This window comes from Triturus cristatus, chromosome 3_2, assembly GCF_964204655.1.
Source record: "Triturus cristatus chromosome 3_2, aTriCri1.1, whole genome shotgun sequence".
NCBI classification, from domain to species: Eukaryota; Metazoa; Chordata; class Amphibia; order Caudata; family Salamandridae; genus Triturus; species Triturus cristatus.
Window position 1 is genome coordinate 589916616 of NC_140584.1, and position 21532 is coordinate 589938147.

General features: G+C 48.8%; 1 protein-coding gene across 2 annotated transcripts in view; it reads right to left on the bottom strand.

Annotated features, from left to right (window-relative positions):
• LCK (LCK proto-oncogene, Src family tyrosine kinase) overlaps nucleotides 1–21532 on the bottom strand; it is a 327731-nt gene that overhangs the window by 55699 nt on the left and 250500 nt on the right. The gene's annotated exons all lie outside the window — the stretch shown is intronic.

The window sequence follows — 21532 nt, forward strand, 5'->3', positions numbered from 1 at the left end:
CGCACTACCACCATGCAGGAGACCTTCAAAATGGAACTGAAAGCCCTCCTCCTACAACTATACTTTAGCTAAGACATGGCCGCCAATTCCCCTCCATTGAGAGGATGCCCACTCACCTCTTATGCACTTCACCAGGTGCCTACACTTATCTCAATGCTGCATATACTGACGGTTTCACTGCTGTATCCACCCACTGTATAACTTGCTTCCTTTTGTAATTTTGTAATTCTAGAACTTATGCAACTATATTTTGTAACATGTGGTAATTCTTGAACCCTCTGTAACTATCCATGTAATGACATGTATCTAGTGTAAGGAGCTCTGGCACCTTTGGGTAATGTTGGTGCTATATATAAAAATGCAAAATAAATAAATTTGTCTTTCTCTGGCCTCTCCCTGTTTGCACTCAGCTTCATGATCTGACGGTCTGCAGGGCGATGAAAGCGGCAATTAAGCGAGAGCGGTAACAAAGGAAAGAGAGTTTTAAAGCATATGCGGCTGAAGCCATGCAGTGCGTGTTGAATCTAAGATGGTGAAACCCATATCCTCCAAATCTGTCTGCAGCAAGACTGGCAAAATGAAAACAACTGCCACTGGCCTATGGAAAGAAAACCCGCGCTTAATTTGAGCCGATGGTTTCCGGTGCTCGGCACCGGCACTTAATTGTCAACACCGGTGCTTGTGGCTGTCTGCCACAGGGTGGCGCTGTTTGGCTAATTTAGAGATGACCACAACAACAGTGACTTATTAATTCAATATACATTAAAAAAATTACTATTACCTGCGCCCAAGCCATTCTTACAGGTTTTGGGGCCTGGAATAGTCTGAATTGTCACACTTGTAGGAGTGTGATGGTTAGTAGTTGTTTTGTTAGTATCACTGGTATTGCTGGCAGGGGCAGTATGTGGTGCGAGCTGCAGGGGCCTCCTGGCGAGAGCCCTGGCTCTTATTTTCTTTACAAATGAAGCACTGAAGAAAACAAATGAGAGTGACAAGCATGCAAACAAATGGTGAGCAATAGGCGGACCCAAAGCCCTTTTTTTTATTTTTTATTATAAGATAACAAAAGATCCCAGCAAGCGACAGTGCATGCGCTGTCTCAAGCAAGACCTAAAAATAGGAATGTCCAGCCCTGCAGTAGAAGCTTTCACGACACGCAGAATAGGCAAAGACAATCTGTATTGGTGCAAAGCTTCACCCAACCATAGAACTGACACAGGATGAGCAGTGCAAGCCTCTCTCACATGCAGAAGAGAACCAGCACAAGCAGAATCAATGCAGCTTTAAATAATGTAGCAGTAGTGCAAGAGTCCCTCACACCCACAACAGCCACAACATGGACAGTCCTTTTCGTTTGGCCACAAAATGGCAGTTACGATTTCAACTGACACAGCCAACACGACTTTCATCCCTACTATCTCATTCACTATGTCCCGCTTACTACCAGGTTGTGCACTCAGAACCTGGTCCCCTACCACCCCACTGCTTCGAGAATCATAGCACATTGGGTAGTTAGCACAGCTCTATAAAAACCTTAAATAAAATTAATCTTTCTTTAGTTGCATATTTATATAGCGCTAACTCGACCCGAAGGTATTAGAGCGCTTTACATGAGCACCGTATTCACATTACACAGTTAGGCACAGAGAGATTAAGTGATTTCCCAGAATCACAGGATGCGGCTCGAACCCTGGTTTCCTGCACCAAAGTCGGCAGCTTAAGCCGATGGACCACATACTCTCCCCTCATTGCGCACTCTTGCTCCTCCTTTAACAAAGGTTACAAACTCAAAGTACTTTGTAAAGCCCTCTTAACGTCACGTAAACTTGTCCCCAGAACCAGTTCCTTTTATTCATCTGGAGGAAGCCCCACACCCCCATCAAAGGGAAACATCTACCTGGCACCAGCGCTCCACGCGCTGCGGTTTAATCCAGGGCTGGGACCGAGCCCGCGCCGTTGCAGAAGCCACGCCCTCCAGGGAATGCACGAGTAATGCTCCAAAGAGGCGAGAAGCTGCCTGTCCCCGAGAACAAGAGTGATGCTCGTTTCTCAAGCTCTTCATGGAGTAAAACTCGAGGAACTGAGCCTGCCACAGAGCCAAAGGAGTCTGCCAAGCCCCAAAGCTGCTTCATCCAAGAGCCAAGGGCGTGCAGGAACCCTCCTAGGACTGTCTGCTCTCTCCTCGAAAGCCCCTTACTTAGTGGAAGCTGAAATTCCCATTTCCAGTCCTAGAAGGACACAAGGCCCTAGACCGGTCATCAATGACAGCACCCATCACGGGTGGGGCTTGGGAACAACTAACTGCTACCCAGAACTGCTCTTGCAGGTGTTCTGCTAGTGGCTGTGCTGTGCTTTAGTGTAGGGTGGCCATATGGTGAAATAGCACAGTGCTGGTGTTTGGTAATACAGCGGGGGTGGTTAGTATTGCAGTGTTGTCGGACAGCACTTCTGTGGTGGGGCTGGCAATGTGGTGCCAAACATAGGTGGCAGTGTGGTGGCAGTGGGTGGTGAATAGGGTGGCAGTGCGGTGATGTGCTGGGAATGCAGTAGGGTGGGATACAGTTGGGGTGGGAGACAGCAATGCTAGGTGTGGAAGGGCACTGCTTGGGGTGAGAGTGAGGTTCTGGGAGATGTAGGCAGGTGGCGTTAGATTGATAGCCGGTGTGGGTGCTGTGAGAGGGTTGTTCATTGTCTGCTAGGGCTGTGCTTTGGGGTACAGTGGACTGGCTGGTGTTGTGCAGTGGTGGGAAGTGTTATCGTCATTGTAGTGGGTATTAGTGCTGTGTTGTGGTGCAGCAACGCACCGATTTCAATTTTTCATTCCCTATTTTGTTCCTCAGTGATTTGTTCTGGGCTCCCCACTTGTTGTGTTATATACACACTTCCACTTTATTGTATTCAAATGTGGTCACATTTGTATCAAAATATTTCACAAGCCCTTTTCTCTTTTACTTTAGCCTCTTGCTCTCCGTGCTAAATTTACTGGCCCTTTCTCTGCTAATAGCAACTGGCCAGAAACTTTTTAAAACTCGAACCAAAAAAGATGGAGATTCTTCTAGACCTGCATTTTCTTGCACGCTTCCCCTTTCTTTAGTTTTCTTCCCACTATTTCAACTTCCGTTTTGCTCTTCTGCTCGGATTCTTGGAGTCACCCTCAGCTGTTCCCTGGATCACTCTTAACATATCTCGCCAGTCACTAAAACAAACTGTTACGATTTGAAAATTGTCAAGTAATTACAATGCTTGAAAATTGTGATCACGGACTCCATGTTCTTCACTGAAAACTTTTCGAACTTTGGCCTTCACTCATCTGAGGCACAGTTCGTCGTTCTAAGTGGCGCCGCCCAGATAATGTACCTCACCCCGACCCCCCCCCCCCCATTTGTGAGTTATAAAATAATGTATCTTGTCGTTTTTCTCCTAAACTCTAATCGTGCCTCTGCCGACTGTGGGTGGATCAGGAGGCTTATGTTAATACTGAGCTTCATAAGGATTCATTGGTCGAGTTGTAAATGTACCTTAATTCTTATCTTCACAGGTTATTCCGCACAAGTGCAAGTTTCTCTCTCTTCGTGTCGTTTTTAAATACATTCCCTCCTTTCTCCCTGTTTCCTCTGAGATCACTCCTAGGTTCCTGCGTTCAGCTGCTTGAATCTCCCCCCTGTGCCTCTTGGCGCTTTCGCTTCTTCTCTCTGCTAGCTGCCAGTCCATTCGGTGAGCTGGGCGAGCAGGTCCTGCGGTCCAGCTCGGCAAGAGGCGTAGTGTTGGGAGGAACAGATTTCACCTCCCTCTTGGACGTCTCTTGATCGCTGGTTGAGGTAGCTTCTTTCCAAGAGGGTACCCTAGGAAGGCCCGGTTATAGCGATGGGGGTTGGTTCTTCCCCAGAGATTTTTTCAATCAAAACTGAGAATATTTTTCTGGAAGGTGACGGAGGAGTCTGACGATGAGCGCTCCAGGGGGGCTGCTGTGGTTGCAGTTGTTGCGGGGGCACCTGTCTGTGGTGATTGCTAAACACCGCAGTTCAGCTTTGGTTCAAGCTTGGGCCCAGCGGAGAGTGTCTCTGGCTACCCCGTGTCTCAGAGAAGCGCCAGCAGGGTCTCGGGTCGAGTGTGACGGTGTGTGCAGGAGTGTGAGGAACGCATGGGTAAGCTCGGTGTAAGAGGCTCTTGGGTGCCGACAGGATGGCCCAAGATCTCGCAGAAGGAGACTGTACTCGTGGCACGAGCTGGCAGAGGGGTACTTATGGACAGGGATGCTCATCGTAAATCCAGGAAGGCAAACTGCGAATCAGATCTCACAGTGAAGACTGTTAAATGTTACTATGTCGACTCAGTGTATGTAAATCATCGCATGTAACTATCCCGACACTCTGGCGTTATTTTGTCTCCATGGGCCACCTTTGGTCTAGGTACCGCATCTTCCAGGGAAGGTTTACTGGGTATTAGGACAGAGCTTAGCGTGGAGCACATCTGGCCAAATACTAGTGCCGCAGCACAGGTGCAAGCGCATGAGCCCACATTGCAGTCTCTATATGCTTGACACACAAAGACAATATTCACCGTTGTAAACATCGTGCCAAAACAAACTCCAAAGTACACAGCCCTAACCAACAAAGAGAGTTTTCAAGAACTGTGAACTGGTTCTTTGAATGAGCACTGACATGGGCACACTCCTGGGAGAGGGTCCTACAACTTGGGCCCATACACCAGATTTTCAGGTTTACCATTGACTGTCCAGTTATTCCTTTTTAGATGAGCTGCGTGCAAATGTATCCATTGTGAATATCTTGAAAATGTGGCCTGGATCCAGTTCTCATGGACCAACACTGGACACCCTGGTTTTGGAGAGTCATGATAACAGTTGGTAGTTATTTGAAAACAATTGAAATGATTAAGTCACCAAGCGGTGCAGTAATAATGGAGAGGGGTATTTAAATTATTATATTGGCGGTTTCAATAACTGTTAAAATCGTTAACCATTTTTCACTCTGAAGTAGTACATTGTGATATTCGTGGTGTTCTTATTAATTTTCTTCCTAACAAGCATTTTTAAATTACTTCGGACCTCGAGGTGAATTGTTTTTTGGCAAGCAACAGTTATTGAATGAGTAAGCAGACACAATGGCACAATTATTTGCTCAATAGCCGCATTACCTCACAAAAACTACAAGTTAGTCACCTAAAATGCTATAATTGGAGGCGCGTCGGCAAACGTCGAATCTTTGAGGTTTTTAAGGTGTCTCTCTTGGTCTGCAGCCAAAGCAAAGATTGCATCTGTGTTTACAGACAAGACGCCATTTTGGAGACCAAACACGACTGTTCCCTGCGGTCCATAACCGATCTCTGCGCTTTAACCTTGAGGAGTGTGGCGGCCATTTCCTGAGGGTGGAAATAGCCCCGGCCTAGCTTGCTATCAACCCATGGATAAAGGCAATTTATTTATAACAAGGATGTATATTAATAACAGAGGAAGCGTCCCAAGGATAACCGCTACCGAGCCACTTCCTGCCTGTGGGACTCGCAAACGACTCCCTTCCTGTGCATAAGGTCAGTACGTGTCCTACGGATATCATGATATATGTAAAGTGGGTGAGATTTTCTGCACCACGGTCACTGCAAACAGATTCTTTCAGCTTTACGTTTTTGGACTGGCATAGGTGCCACGGTTTCAGATTGCTATGTGTGACATTTCCATAATTTCAGTGTAATTATGAGTGACAGTTTAACGACTACGAGTGACACTTTCTCGCGAGCAAAATCAAGCAATGAAGACGAGGGAAACATATAAATACCAGAAATTACACCCATTTGAGGAATGAGAAACTCTAAGAAGACCTTGAAACTGGTACAAAGCAACAGATCTTTGCAGCACGCATTTTAACCCTCTGCGCTACTTTATGGTGAGTCAAAACTGATACTAGACAAGTAGCTCTCCAGCAGGAGCTTTTACACCCATACGTTATGTCTAAGCACAACACCCCCTTCCCCAGCTCAGCCGCAGGTGTGGCTGAACCACAAGTAACAAAAAGATCTCTGTGGCACAAGCAATAACCCACTGAGCTGTCTACATAAAATACAGTTCGGTCATGTCAAGGTACATGCTCTTTGGTGCAGGCATGTTAACCCTCTGCACTACTATATGGGGAGACAACTCAAAACTGCCACTCACAGCCGGCAGCAAGGGCTTCAAGTGTTTTACAAAAACGAGTCAACCCTAATAAAAATGTCTTGTTACTTACCGGTAATCTTCATTACCCCGATTAGGGTCCTCCTCATCCCAGTCCTAACAAAGTGAGGCAGTCCTGCCTCCAACCAGCCAATCAAAACGCTTTAAACTTTAAGGCAAAGGTCACATAAGACCCTCCCACCCACCGCCATGCCTGTTATCAACAAGTCCTAGACACAAACACAGAGGGAGGGAGGGAGGGAGGGAGGGAGGGAGGGAAGAGGACTGGGACGAGGAGGACCCTAATCGGGGTAATGAAGATTACGGTAAGTAACAAGACATTACCCCCTCATGGGTCCTCCTCGTCCTAACAAAGTGAGGAACTCACAAGCAGAGGTACAAGAACAAAAAATGCAGGACACCAAGGATCCATGCAAAAGTACAACATTTAATCAAACAAATGATTAATGAACAGCAGCGTTCAAAACGCCAACAGCAAAACTGTCAACAGAGGCATGTTAAAACATCAAGGCGATAATGCCGAACAAACATGTGATGGGACTGCCAAGTGGCCGCTCTACAAACCTCCTGGATAGAGACCCCCGCTGCCTCAGCCCAGGAAGCGGACACAGAACATGTCGAACGACCCTGCACCTGAGACGGAGGAGGCAGACCCGAAGACTTAGAGGACTGGCAGACCGCCAAACGCACCCATCGACTGACTGTAGAAGTATAAACCTTCTTTCCTTTAGCCATACTCCCACGGGAGACAAACAGGGCAGGAGAAAGCCTAAACCCCAGAGAACGCTGGAGGTAAATCTGAAGAGCCCTGCGAACATCCAAAGAAGAAGGAACAATAGAACCCCCCCTCCATGGGCAAATATGGAAGGATCACCTCCTTCTGTAAATCAAACTGAGAGGCAACTTTAGGCAGAAAAGCTGGGTCAAGCAGCAAAACAACCTTATCCTGTAGGAACTGCAAATAAGGGAAGGAGATAAACGAAGCACCCAATGCCACCAACCGCCGAGCAGAGGTGGTAGCTAATAAAAAGGGCACTATAGCGGACAACTATAACAAGTCTGCCTCCAATAAGGGCTCAAAAGGGGGCAACTGAAGACCCCGCAAAACAGTAGGCAAATCCCAAGAAGGCACAGTCGCAGGAGAGACCGGACGATGAAGCCGAAAGCTCCGAAGAAGCCGACTCACCAAAGAGGCAACAACCTCCAAGGAAGCTCTGGACCCCGACAAGCACGAACCGCAGCCCATTGAGCTGACAACGTAGAAGGGGAAGGGCCTTCAAAAATCCATCCCAGAGAAACAGAAGCCAGATTCCCAAGCACAGGATCCACACAATGCAAAGAGCACCAAGAGACAAAAGAGCCCCAATGTCTACCATAGCACTTAAGGGTCGAAGGCCTACGCAACAGCTGTATGTCATGAACTACCACAGAAGAACAGCCCAAAGACTCCAACGTCATCCGCTCAAGAGCCAGGCCGTCAGATGCAAGCGACGAAGACAGGGCAGAGACAGGAGCGGATACTGAAGGGGAGCCGGGACTAAGGGAAACTGGACAAACCTGTCCCCTGCCAGCTGCATCAGGAGAGGAAACCAAAGGCAGCAGGGCCAAAAAGGAGCAATCAACAGCACAGACACCCTCTCCCCCAGAATCTTCTGCAGCTCCCTCGGGAGGAGGGGAATAAGAGGGCAGGCATACAGAAGGCCCGGGAATCGAAAGATCATCCACCGCCCAAGCCTCAGGACACACCACCTCCGAACAAAATCTGGGGAGAAGAGCGTTGTGAGGGGCGGCAAAGAGATCGATCCAGGGAGTCCCGAACTGAAGACAAAGGTACCGGAAAAGAGGAACAGAGAGAAGGTACAGAACAGAGGACGGAAGGTTGCGGCTCAAGGCGTCCGCATGAAAATTCAGATGCCCCAGAATGTTAACAGCCCTCAAGGCCAACAGGTGAGATTCCGCCCAGGCACAAATCATGGAAGCCAGCAGATTCAGAGACGCGCACCTGGTCCCCCCCTGGCGGTTCAAGTAACAACGAGCCACCTGATTGTCAGTAGGAACCAACAGGTTCACCTCGTGGAGAGGAACCTGAAAGAACTGCACTGCCCCCCAAATGCCCGCCAACTCCCGTCAGTTCGAGGAACGGGCGCTGTCCCTCTGAGACCACTGACCCGTGGCCTCCAAGGACCCCAAAGTGGCTTCCCAACCCCAAGGGCTGGCATCCGTAGTCAACAAGAGGGGAGGAGGAAGTCAAAAACGCACCCCTTTCTACAGATTGGGAGTGCAGAGCCACCAGCCCAAGTCCTGAACCAGACCATGAGAGAGAGGAACCAGAGGTTCGTAATCTGCCCAGGAGGGGTCCCACCGAGCCAACAGATGAGTCTCCAAGGGCGTGAGATGCAGGAGATCCCAAGGAACCACTGCAGTGGTGGCAGCCATCAAGCCCTGGACCTGCAACCAAACCTGAGCCAGGGCAGATAGGCGACTCAACATGTCCCGCAACAGAGTAACTACTAATGAACAGTGGTTTAATGCTCAGGTATATTGGCGCCACTCAGGAAAATAACACAAGTATTTGGAAATAAAAAACACTTATTTGGAAGATGATGCTGTAAGGTGAGGAGAACCACCAACCTCCCCAAAATAGCGGCCAAGGCCAACATAATATGCTAAGAAATCCTCAGGTCATAGATGTATCAACAATTTGTTAAGTGCACGATGTAAGCACACATTATAAACAAAGTCTGCAGGAAAAGGATCCAAACAGGAGGGAGAAACACCGCTACCAGAGTGGTGTCGAAGAGACCCCGATGAACTGAAGTCTCTGAAGTCTCTGAAGTCTATGAACAGGAACCAGATGAGACTTGGCCAGATTCAACTTGAACCCCAGATCCTGGAACAAGGCCAACGTAGCTTCCACACCACTAGAAGAGCCTTAGAAAAGAGGAAGCAGAGATCAGACAATCATCAATATAGGGTAACACGGAGAAACCCCAATGCTGCAAAACCCCCACAGCAGGAGCCAATACCTTGGTAAAAGTCCTGGGAGCAGTGGAGAGGCCAAAAGGCAAAACCTAAAACTGGAAATGCATCCTTTGCACCGCCAACCTCAGGAACCGCAGACTGGCTGGATGGACCGGAATGTTAAAATAGGCGTCTTCCAAGTCCAGAGAAGCCCAAAAATCGCCCTCCTGGATGAGAGGAATGACGGACTGCAAGGTGACCATCCAAAAATGATCCAGCCGCACCAACTTGTTCAAAACCCGGAGATTCAGAATCGGGCGGAAGGAACCATCTGGTTTTGGGACCAGAAACAGATTGGAATAGAACCCCAGGCCTCTCTCCTCCACCGGAACAATAGCCCCTTTTGACGACAATAGGGCGACAGCCTGACAACATGGCAGACCGCTGCACGGGATCTTTAGACAACGGGGTAACCCGAGAGAAGTCCAGAGGAGGAGGACCCCAGAAGGGAATCTGGTAACCCATACTGATGACAGACAAGACCCACTGGTCGGAAATCAGACCTGACCAACGGGCCAGAAAGAACCTGAGCCGAGCCCCCACTACAGCATTGTCACTTTTGTCCAGCACCTGGGGGATGCTGCTGCTACTTCTGTTGAGGCCGGGACTTATACTGGCACGCAGCCCCCCGACCACAGGCCCAACCACAAAAGGGCTGAGAAGACAAAGCCCCCTGAAACCCCTGTTTATGGAAAAAGGTTTTCTTCTTAAGCACAGACTGAAAAGGTTTCAACATCTTCTTCTCCTCCGCAGACCACTGCACCATCGCATTCAAATCGTTCCCAAGGAGACGGGGATCCTCGATTTTGATTGGCTGGTTGGAGGCAGGACTGCCTCACTTTGTTAGGACTGGGACGAGGAGGACCCATGAGGGGATAATGAACTTGAAGGGGTCCACCAGGGTTGGCGGGCCGCTACCTGCAGCCCAGCTCCACAGCCAGCAGCCCAGATGAGCTGCCTAAGTAAAGAGTTAACGCACTAACTCACGCACTTGACAACCACCACCACGGGCATTGATTTAGGGCAAGAGGCAGAGGCACACACAGAGCTGGGAAGCAGAGTGAGCCAGGGCACGCCGTATCATTTCAAGAACGTCGGACTTAGCTCGTGAAAACCCACTGACCAGACAACATAGGGCTGCCCGCCTCTGAGTCCTCCTGGCCACAACAACTCACTTGGCAAGCGTGCCGTCCGGGGCATTCAGGGTCAGCAGCAGCTGCACTCTGGGCTCCACATGGGGTTGGGTCCAACGGTCGTTCCGGGGATCTTGAATTTAAGTTACCGCGCAGCGGTGTGAGCAGTGCCATTGCCTCTGCAGTCCCACAACTTACTTTCAAAACTGCAGCCACCTGTTCACGCCGCCACAGGCAGCAGCAGAATGTGACATCCACCGTCCTGCGCTTATCACTGTGTCAGTCACAACCTGACTCGGGTTGACTGATGTCTTGATAGTAGCCATTAGGCACTGCCTCTCCTGACATCACTAAGTCAGATGCTCTGCGCAAATCCAGAAATTCCTATATTGAGACGTTGTAGCGAGTTTGTTCAGGCAGCTCTCAAGCCTGCAGGGAGCAGTGCGCTAGCTACGCCAGTTTAATAGTTTCACTCAGGATAGCAGCGCTAGGGCTTGACAGCTGCGGCAGGCCCTATTCCCATTATGCGTGACTTTGCATCTCAGTCCAGTGATACGGCTCACCACACTGAAATGCGTTAGCCTAATGCCCGACGCGTGGTAGTTGGCAGGGCTGGATTGGCAAAGAGTCACATTGGGAGCACTGCAGCTTGTCCAATTAGATACTTATGCAGATTTCTTACTTGCTCGCCAATGCCAGCTCCTAACACTTCCACCAGTGCCAACCCCTCACACTGCACACCTGCAGCCGCTCTTTGTAGACAATGAGTGACAGTTCTTGTACTGCACACCTGTTCCAGCTCCTTGCAAGTGCCTGCTAATCCCACTGCCCATCAGCGACAGTACTGACACTGCACCTCTGTATCAGTTTTGTACGCACTTTTCCAACAGGGTATGTTCCTCAAACTGACCCCCAGGGTTGTGCTGTCATTCTGTCCAATAATGTCAGATTCCATTGGTCACCAAACTCAGACCTATTCTAGCTTCTCATCTTGCCCATCAGCGCCAGTTGGAACAGTGCGCACATGTGCCAGCTCTTTACAATGCTCATAGGTGCCAGCTTCTTACGATGCCCACCTGTGCCACTCCTCACAGTGTACACCTGCGCCACTCCTCATACTGCCCACCTGTGCCACTCCTCACACTGCACACCTGTGCCACTCCTCACACTGCACACCTGTGCCACTCCTCATACTGCACACCTGTGCCACTCCTCATAATGCACACCTGTGCCACTCCTCACACTGCACGCCAGTACCAGCTCTTCATACTGCCCATCACTGCCAGTACTCACAGTGGACACTTGTGGCAGGTCCGTTTACTGCACACCAGTGCTAGCTTCGTACAAGGCCCCCAGTGCCAATTGCTGAAGCTTTTCACCAATGCTAGTCCTTACACTGCTCGCCTGTGCCAGCTCCTTATGCCCATGAGTGCCACTCGTCTGACTGCACACCTGTGCCAGTTTCCCACACAGTCCGCTGGTGCATGTTTCTCACACTGTCCTACACTGTCGACTTCTCATGCTGTCCACCAGTTTCAGACTTTTTTCCACGGGCCACCAGAATTAACTCGTCACCCTTGCCAGCAGTGCCAGCTTGTCACACTGCACATCGGTGCGGTTCCTTAAATACCTGCTACCAATACCAGCATGTCACACTGTTCACAAGCGATAGCATTTCACGTTGCCCTATTTTCTTCTGTCTGCTGGTGCCAATTTCGGATCCTGCCCACCAGGCCTGGCCCTCACACTGCAACTAATGTCAGGCCCTCTCTCAACACACCAGCGCCCGCTCTTCAGACGGCCTACCAGCAAGAGAGGCTACATTTCTCAATATCACATGAAAGCATTGTATCTTGAGATGAAATTTCTGCCTATGACCCACATATCTTGAAGTGACATATCCTTGTGAGTCATCTGCATCTTGAGGTGAGATGTCCTCGTGGGCTGCTTGTCACGTGAGGTAAGACTTCTTTGTAGGCCTTCTGTGCCTTAAGGAGAGATGTCCCTGTGGGCATGATGTCTGTTGAGGTGAGAAGTCATTTTCACCTGCTTGTGTCTTGTGGTGAGATTTCGTTATGGGCTCCCTGCGTCTTGGGGTAAGATGTCATTGCCTGCTGCTTATATCGTCAGGTGAGATGACCCTATCTGCCAGTTGTGTTGTAAGGTATGACGTCCTTGGGGGCAGGCTGTGTCTCGAAGCAGATATGCCTGTCTGCTGCTTGTGTCTTGAGTTGTGCCTTGAAGTGAGATGTCTTTGTCTGCCACCTCTCTTAGGATGTCCTTGTTGTGTTAGTTTCTACAGTTGAAATGTGAGCATCAACCAAGGGCCATTCATGCCTTAAAGTGAGATCTATACGCCGACTGTCCGTGTCTTTAGTCCACGCTGGAAGATAGGCGCTAGCAGCAGGGATGCAGGGGGGTTAGGAGGGTTGCAAGTAAGATGTTCTTCGGGGTGGTCTGTTTATTGAGATGAGGTGTCCTCATGGGGTGCTTCTGTGCTGAGGTGAGATGCCATTGTCAGCCCTTAGTGTTTTGAGGTGAGATGTCCTTTTGGGATGCTTGTGTCTTGAGGGGAGATATCCATGTGAGTCGATTGAGTCTTGTGGTGAGATGAACTTGTTGGGCACCTGTATCTTGAAGTGAGATGTCCCTGTGACTGTTGCTAGCTGTGCATTGAGGTAAAATGCTCTCCTGGCCTGTCTGTGTCTCGAGAGCTGTTATCCTTGTTGGGTGCTCCTGTCTCGGGGTGAGATGTCCCTCTAGGCTGCTCGTGCCTTGCAGTGAGATGTCCTTGGCTGCCCTCTTGACTGCTGCGAGCTGCCCTTCTCTTTGCCCATGAGCAGCTACTTTGGAAGGCCTTGGTTCCACGCCAGGGGCATGCACAATGGAGGTCGAGACCTTGGCCATGCATTAGGCGCTGAGAGGAGGCGACGGAAGCCGAGGTCTGCGCATAACAATGGAGGGCACTTGAGCAGAGAACCATCCCCGGGTGGAGCTTCCTGCCCTGCAAGGCGGGCCTTCGAAGAAAGGCTTGGGACGGCGGCCAATGGAGACGCGCAGGTCACAGGGGAAGCTTCTGGAGGCCTGGCCACAAGAGAAGCCTTGCTCATGGGTGAAGTATCCGGGAGCATGGCCAACAGAGAGGCTAACAAAGAGGGGCTTCGGAGAGGGACAGTGTATTATGCCAACATAAAGGAGTCCCTGCAGGGAGACAAATGAAAAGACCACCATAAAGAGACAATGGAGAAAGGCAGCAGAGAGGGCCTATCGAAAATGACCAATAGAGAGACTTGATGTAATTTACCAACAACCAGGCCCTATTTCACTGGAGCAGGGTTTTGGGGTCCTGGTGACTTATAGAAAGAAGGTCTCTAATGCACATCCAACTGTTAAGTGACTTGTGCTACTGGTAATTGTGGGTATATGCGAAAGTGCAGGAAGTCCGTACAAAGCTGTTGAAATATGGACTGTGCAAAAGTAAAAGAAAGTCGAATGTTTACAGGTGAACGTGTGCGTGGGGGTTGGTGAAGTGCAGGAGATGCAAGGAGGTAGAGCAGAAGGAGATAGTGAAAGAGGGTGCATAAGAGGAGAGATACGAGGGCTGACTTATGAGTAGGGTTAGTTTCCAAAAGATGTCGAAGAAAAAGGGTGTGTCTTGCAAAGGCTGTCGAGGAAAGAGGTGCAAAAGGGGAGCACAGAAGTGATTGCAAGACACTCTGAACAACTCTACTCATCCCCAGACTTCAGTAATGTTTAGTCTCATATTTGTAGAATTTAAATATTTCCAATTTACATTTTTCACAACGTCATTGTTACTCTTTTAACTGATACTGTTACACATTGGTGAAGCCAATAGGTCTGGCTTTTTTTGGGCTCATGGCTTCCATTGTGACATAAGTTGGGTTGGTGGCTCAGTGGACTTACGCACCTCCCTCCCCCTCAGGGATCTCTGTGTGACTGTATGGTCGTAGGAATCCTGGTCGATCCACTCAGCCTTTTATCCTTCCAAGGCTGATAAAATGAGTACCACTGAGTTGGGTAGCAAGAAACATCAGTCATTTCAGCGCAGAGAGACCCAAAACGTGGGTTAACGTCTCCTTTGCAAACGCACTTTATGTTGAATGCGTGGATGCAGTATCAGAAATATTGCAGAGACAAACAAATAAATACTAGGCAGGAGGTACTCTGTGTGGGTTTTAGTTTACATGTCTTAAGCCACACCCATAATTACATAGGCCATGCCTCCTAGCAAGGGTTCACATGTACTCTCTCTGGACACGCCCCTTTTACTGCCCCACCTTTTGCATCCCACTTAAAGCCCTGCTGAGAGCACAGACAATGGCGAGAGAGCCCGAGAGCACAGCCCACAAAGAAGCACACAATATTGTGTTGCTCTCTGCTTCTTCCGTTCAATAACACTTCCTGCCTACGTAAACCCTTCTCAGAGCATCGAGGGTGATTGGCGAGACGGAAGTGAGGAGTAATGATGAAGCAGGCATGAGTGGGTGGCAGAGTGAGAAAACACAGCCTGTCAGAGACTTGGAAATCAGGGGATACTGTGAAGAGGCATACAGAGGCAAAACAAAGAGAGAGCATCGCTTAAACAATGTTGACATCTAGCGCCAAGATGCTCCCTGGAGTGATAGCTGCGCTATATAAATGTACCTTCCATTCCATTCCAAACAAGAGTCTCATCCCTGCTGCCCCCTCATCCCAGTGGTTGTGGTCTCACTTTACACGCGCGCTCTCACCGATCCAGGCCTTCATGGTATGTTTCCTCAAGTGCATTTGTGTAGATCGTTCCTACCATAGACAATGGCTGGATGCCTTCTATTCTTCTGGTATTCTCAGGACCAGCGTCAAAGTGGTTTGTTTCTATTGTATTTGGTTCTTTTTCCTATTCTTTAGAGAGGAGTCATGTTGGATAGTGACTGGCAAGGTTGGAGTAGACTGGTGTGTTGTTTTCTGCTGGAATATATTGGATAGGCTCTGTGTAGATTTGATTCTATGATCAGTATGGGGCATTATGCGCATGGATGCTGGCAGCTAAGGGCATTAACATTCTATTCAATCTACTATGGTGTATAGTTCTTTACCCTGTTTCAAGACACCTCTTCCCACTATGTGGCGTTGATGCCCTCCAAGGAGTATATATAAAAAAGATGTACTTTGGAGTTGACCAACCCACAGTCAACTAGATGGCTTGGAGCCATGTTGTGTGCATGAGGGTGGCAGCTGTTGAGTCTAATGTGCGCTGAAGGAGCTTGTGCTGTTAGGACTCCAATACAGCCATTTAAGGCGTATTTGAGCTGTGCGGGCTGAGTGTGCTATCTGGTGTTCGAGGTGTAATGTTGGGTTAACTGGGGAGGGCTGTTACTATTCCACAGAACGAGGAGAAGAGAAGGCAGTGAGGACTCTGTGGCTAGACAGAGTATCCACCAGAAAGAGTGTTACCAAAGGTAAGTAACTTGTTCTTCTGATGGATACTTCTAACCACAGATTCCTCACCTTGTGATAAGATTCGACAGTAGTACCGCCCCAGGTAGTGGGTCTGTGGAATGGCTCAAACCAAAATGGCCTGTAGGACGGGTCGGGTGAAAAACTCCTACTGATGACTGTAACTTTTAAAGCAATAGTGCTTCTGGAACGCGGGCACGGATGCCCACATAGCAGCCTAACAGATATCAAGGACCACCACACCGCATGCCAGTGCCATACAAGCAGCCTTGGCTCGAGTGGAACGAGCCCTCGATCCTTCTGGTGCTAACTTCCGAGCTATCGCATAGCAGATTTTAATGCAGAGGATCTTCCTAGAGGTGATTCTTTTTTGCTCTGCCTTGCCTTCCTTTGCTTCCTAGAGCCGACAAACAGCTGATCGTTCACCTGAAAGAATCTAGAACAATCAATGTAGAAACTGAAGGCACTCTTGGGCTATAAAAGATATCACTCTCCTCCTCTTTCGTGAGGTGAGGCAGAGCAAAGAAGGTTGGAACAGCGATAGCATGAATAACATGAAAAGGTGCCACTACTTTTGGTAAGAATGAAGCTCGAGTCCTCAACGCCACTTTGTCTAGAAAAAAAGTTGTATAAGGTGGCTGCTGCTCACTTACTTAGAGCTGATCTTATTGCGACCAAAAAGACAGTTTTTAGGGTCAATAGGCATAGTGGACAACTTTGCATTGACTCAATAGGGGTGCACATCAAAAAAGTGAGAACCAGACGCAAGTCCCACTGTGGTGTCACAAAAGGCTTTGATGGAACATATGCTGTAAACCTTTAAGAAACCTCATCTCAACAGGTGATTTGAAAAAAGAAGGCTGATCCCGCCACAGCAATAAAGCTAAAAGAGCCAACAAGTAACCTTTAACAGTGCCCAGCGCAAGTTCTTGCTGGGTCAAAGATAAAACAGAGTCTGACAAGTTGTCCTCTAATGGGGCCATTTGGCAGTGGCAGCACCTAGCCACCAACTTGTCCAACAACTGGTACACACCAATTTTGTGGAAAGGTGCCTAGCTGCCAGGATAACATCAACAACTTCGGGAGGGAGATCAAATGGAATCAACTTCCACAATTCAATTTCCATGAATGGAGATGCAGGTTGGGCAGGCACGGGTGCACGCCCCGGCCCTGATAGTGAGACAGGATATAATCCCGAAGGGGCAGTTTGAGCAGAGGGCAAATATCATACCTGGAGTACCAAACTCCCCTGGCCCAATCCGGAGCCACTAAAACAACTAGGGCCCAGTCATTCCTGATCTTTGTCAGAACTCAAGCCAGGAGAGGCAGTGGCCGAAAGGCACACAGGGTTCTCCAGCTCCTCCCTCGGTGGAATGGGTCTCTGAGAGAGCCTTCTTGGGAGCTCCAGTATGCAACTGTGTTGACATTGCATGTACTTGGCGGTGGCAAAAATACTGAGCAAGGGTTCTTCCCATTGACAAAACTTGCCCTTCACCACTTCTGGGTGTAACTGCTCTTTCTGATATGCTAAACATTGGCGGCTGAGTTTGTCCACCATGGCATTTCACAAACAAGTGTTTCATAACCAGAAAAATGCCCTTGATGATTCAGCCACTTCCAGAGGCTTAGAAGTTTCTGGTACAGGTCCTAAGACCATACCATGACATTCTTAGTGCAGTACCACATTGTGGTGGCGTTGTCTGTGTGAACCTATACCAGCCTCTCTTTGGTGGTTGGTTGAAAGGCCTTCGATGCCAAGCGGATTACCCACAACTTTAACTGATCGATTTGTAGTCTCAATTCAGCCAGAGACCAGAATTCTCTGATTACCTTTCCTAAATGGCCTCCGGAATCCAGCAGTGATGCATCTGTCACCACCGTGAGCTGGTTGGGGTAAGGAGAGAGTTCTGCCACTGGCCCAATCACAGTTAAGCATCCACCACTGCAGGTCATTTGCAGGCTCTGAAACCAGGATAGAATTCCCTGGTGCTGTGCCAACTGGGACTTCTAATTCCACTACAGAGCCCGCATGTGCCATCTGGTATTTTTGACCAGCAGGATGCAGGAGGTCAACAGTCCCAAGAGCCTCAGGGTCATCCTTACAGAGAGCCAGGATTGAGGCTGAAACATCGGTATCATAGCTTGAATGTCCTGGACTCTCCACTCCAGGGGAAGGGCAAGTAATCACACCTTATCCAGGATAGCTCTGATGAATGGGAGAGTCTGTGAAGGAGTCAGATGTGACATTGACACGTAGATAGTAAGTCTTAACGATGTTAGTAGGTTCACCATTATCTGAAGGTGGTCTACACCTGCCTGGGGCGATCCTATCTCCAACAGCCAGCCATCAAGGTAGGGGAAGACTGGACTCCCCAATGTTGATAGGTGTGCTGCAGCCCCTGCCATCACTGATGTGACTACCCCCAGGGCACTGGTGAGGCTAAAAGGGAGCTCCGCAAACTTAAAATGCTCCTGGCTACTGTGAACTGCAGAGAGAGCCTGTGGAGCCTTCAGGATGGATAACGAAATACCCATCCTTGAGGTCCAATGCTACCATCCAGTCTCTAGGATCGAAGGCAGACAAAACCTAGGAAAGCATAACCATCTCAAATTTGTCCTATTGCAGGAAGGCTTGAGAGGGAGAGATCTAAAATAGGATGACACTCCGTGTCCTTCTGCACAAAGTAGCGGGAATAACACCCAGTTCCTGCTTCTGAGACTTGAACCCCTTCTCTGGCCCTTTTGGCCAAAATGACCTGCACTTCCCGCTACAAAACGGACATATATTCCACCCTCAGCCGTACTGATGGGAGTGGAAAGTGAGGCTGGGTAGAAATAAATAGGAGGGAATAGCTGCATTAGATTACAAGAAGGCCCATCTGTTGGATGTAATATCTTACCACCCCGGATCGAAATGACATCTCCTGCAGAGAAGCTGTGTACCAGAAAGTACACACTAAAGTGGCTGTGAATTTTTGTTTGTGGGAGGGGAAGAGGACTGAGTTGTGTCATATCCCCTTAGCATTGTCTCTGAGAGCTGTGTCCTTAACCTTGAAAGAGCTGGGAAGTTTGCTGTGCAGGCAGAAGGAACTGACTTTAGTGGTATGCCAAACCTCTCATGGAAGCCTGCCATGGCCAAAATTGTTGAGGAAACTGTCTGCGTGTGTGGAGAAACCCAATGAATGTGTTATGGTGCAGCTCTCCATAAATCATTCTAGGGGCAAATCTGCCTTCTCACCAAAGAGGTGAGGCCCATCAAGTGGCATATCCATTGAGGATGCCTGGCAATCTCTTGAGAATCTGAAGCACCACACTCATGGCTGTTGCCTTACCCAAGCAATGGGTTGTGTCTAAGCCAAACCGGATAACACATTTTGCTGCGTCCCGGACGTCCTGAATGGCTTGGGCTACATACTCCAGTAATTTACCTGTGACCACTGGTAAGATCTGACTGACCATCTTCCATTGTACATGGGTGTAGCAGCCAAGGAGACAGCTGACATTTACTGAACGTAGGGCAAGGGTGACAGAAGAAAAATTTCCTTGCCAAAGGTTTTTATATGTTTGAATTTACCATCATGTGGAGTCATGGGGAAGGCGTTAGTGTCGACTTTACAGGTGGACACCTGAACTGCCAAGTCCTCTCATGTTGGATGCTGCATGAGAAATTCAGGTTTGCCTGGAGCTGGTCTGTGGTGATGAGTGACCTGCCTGTTGACCGGAGGACCAGAACATGGTTTTGCCCAAGAGTGTATCTGTAAGCGCCTCATTAAATGGCAGGAGAGGTTCGGGTTGAGCCTGGTCGGGATGAAGGATCTGTCAGAACTTTGGTTTTAACCTCCATGATGGGAGTTGCAGGACAAAGACCTCTATCGTGCTTCTAGTCACAACAGTAAAAGACGCACTCTCAGTGGCAGAACCAGGGGATGGGCAATTGCAGTGTCTGGGAAGGTGTTTAAGCCACTAGCATCCTGTAATATCTCATATCAATTGTCTTCATCATATTATGGGAAAAAGGAAATCTCCATCATAACCGTAAATCTGACTTTGATCCGAGTTTGAACCAAAAAACGTACTGTAGTCTATGTGTATGGTGGCGCGGTAAAGGTAGTGTATCAGAATCAGAAGGATTGCAGGTGGGTTCAGAATGCGGCCACAGTCGAGGCTGATGCAAGTTCGGCTCAGAATCAGAGACTACTATAGGGTGTGAATTATCCTCCTGTGCCGGAGGCTTCTGCTTCGACGTCGAAGGAAACGGTGCAGAGTGTGGTGCTGAGAAAAAGTCGGCACCATAGCTGGTGTGGAACCCAAGGTAGGATTGAGAGACACTGACAGCGCTGACGTAAACCCGCCAGCGAAAGTCTGACTGGAGGCCCTTTGGACCCTAGGGCCCAAAGGTGTGCCAGAGGGAGCCTGAAGACACCAAAGATGCACAGCATGGCCTCCCTAAAGGTTTAAACTAACTGCAATTGCACCGACAGACCCCAAAGGTTTTGATGCATCAGGACCAGACTTAGAATTAGCTGCTCAGGAGTTCGGGAGCAAGAACAGGTTGCAGTTTGATGCTGTTGTGCCTTTTCTGATGATTGATAATGATGGGTAGGGACTGATCCCTGCTTTGATTTCTTGTGTTTCTCCTTTGACTCACCCAAGGACCTTGACCTCAATGAAGATCTGCTGTGGGAACCATTTCAGGAGCGGGAAGAGGACCTTCCTTTCGACTTTGACTGGTCATGGCACAGAGGCTTGCGGTGTATTGTGACGTAAATCTTCAGTTCATGATCCCATATGGCCTTTGGGTTTGTCTGGGTCTTGCAGTTGTTGCAGTCCCTGGGGTCGTGTCCGACCCCAAGCACCTGGGCATGCCTGTGCATATCTGATGGGGATCTTTCACAGACATCTGAAGACCCTACAAGGTTTAAACCCTGTCATTTTAGGAGTGCACATTTCCCTTGCACATGGGTAACATTTTGAGAAAAAGAATAGAAAAATCTCTTCATAGATAAAAGGATTGGAGCTCGGGATCCACATCTGAATACGTGGATAGAAAGGAACTGCCATCAGCGCGCATGAGTGAAGCCTCTATGCAGCTCTGTTAGTCACTTCCAGAGAGAAACATTGTTGATGCCGAGCCACGCAACAACACGTGTCGGTGCACCGGAGTACTGCTTTTGAGTTTTCCAGATCCAATCTGATGCCTGCGGAATATCCACAGGGTGAGGAATCTGCAGTTAGAAGTTGTATATTTGAGAGTCCACCCATGCCCTGTCTGCGATGCAGACCCTTTCTCAACAATGACCATTAACTTCTCTAACCTCCTTCAGAAGGACCAGGATGGAACCTCACTATCCAGACGAAACAATATCAGCCTCATCAACTGCGTCTCTGACCTTTTACAGGGTTGCATGAGTTTATGACTTCGAGCCCATTCGCAGTGCCTCAGTCTTTGTAGAGCCCTCTTCATGCAATGTATTGAGACAACCACTGCATAAACAGACTGAACTCAGAACAACAACCAAGGGCAAAAAGAACTTTTTGGCTAGACCCAAACTCCTGCTTCCAGTAGCCCAAGTGCATTTGAGACTTACAGTGCCCTGTGGTCCCATAATGGCTTTTACCAATTTTCCACTTTAGCACATCCTCCTGTAGACTTGAATCTAAGCAGTTATACAGTACGGCTTCCAGCTGTTCTTAACAATAAAACCACCTAGTTTTAGAATGTTTTACATGAACT